Genomic DNA, 872 nt, shown 5'->3' with positions numbered 1-872 from the left:
AAGTCACAAAACAGATATGTTAATGGTAAAGCTCAACACAAGTTGCACAGAACATTTGTCACCCAAACGAGCACGAAATCCAAGATAACTTTTTCCTCAAATCTGCTGCTGCAGACGTATTCCTTGTATTTGCAAAACACTTTTATCACTCATACAATAGTAATACAATAATATAAAATCACCACATTCCGTTGCTATTTACCGGTACATTTTTTTTTTTTCATTCATTCACATTTATAAGATAAAACTGATTACAAAAATTCAGTCTTATCTTACTTGTTGCTACGGTTTATTTAAATATTACGTTCTATCTATGTTTTTGGCAGTGACTGACAATGCAAGCTGCAATATTTCGATATTTTTGTAAGATGCTCCATGCAGTGCGTTGATCTAAATGACAAGGCATTTCTGTGATGCAAACAGGTTTTATTCTATTTGGAAATCTTTCTGTTTTTGCCAAAACACGACGCACTCACTAAGGAAAAACTATTGTATAATAGGGAAAACAGCGGCAAAGGATACAAATTCTGTTGAACTAATTAGCTGTAATTGATCATCCTGTACTTATTACATGGCAGTAAAAGGCAGTGGCAGTTAACCCCGGCACTCGTTCGCCCTGGCACCTAGTTTCGTCCGGGCATCGACAGTGCCAAGGCGCCCAGTTCACCCCGATGTTACTCTTGCTATGGTGTCCTGTATGCTTTGGCACAACGCTCGCCATGGCATCAGTTTGCACTTGCGCTGTCAAGGTGATGGAGCATGGGTTGCGTCTTCCTTTGCGGGCGAAGCTACAGAAACAGCACTTTAGAAAACTGTTCATGTTTAAAAGTAGTTATAAAAAATACATTATTCGGTACAAAGTCGCGCTGAAT

The sequence above is a fragment of the Penaeus monodon genome, chromosome 21, assembly GCF_015228065.2.
Source record: "Penaeus monodon isolate SGIC_2016 chromosome 21, NSTDA_Pmon_1, whole genome shotgun sequence".
Classification (NCBI taxonomy): Eukaryota; Metazoa; Arthropoda; class Malacostraca; order Decapoda; family Penaeidae; genus Penaeus; species Penaeus monodon.
This window is presented reverse-complemented; position numbering follows the sequence as displayed.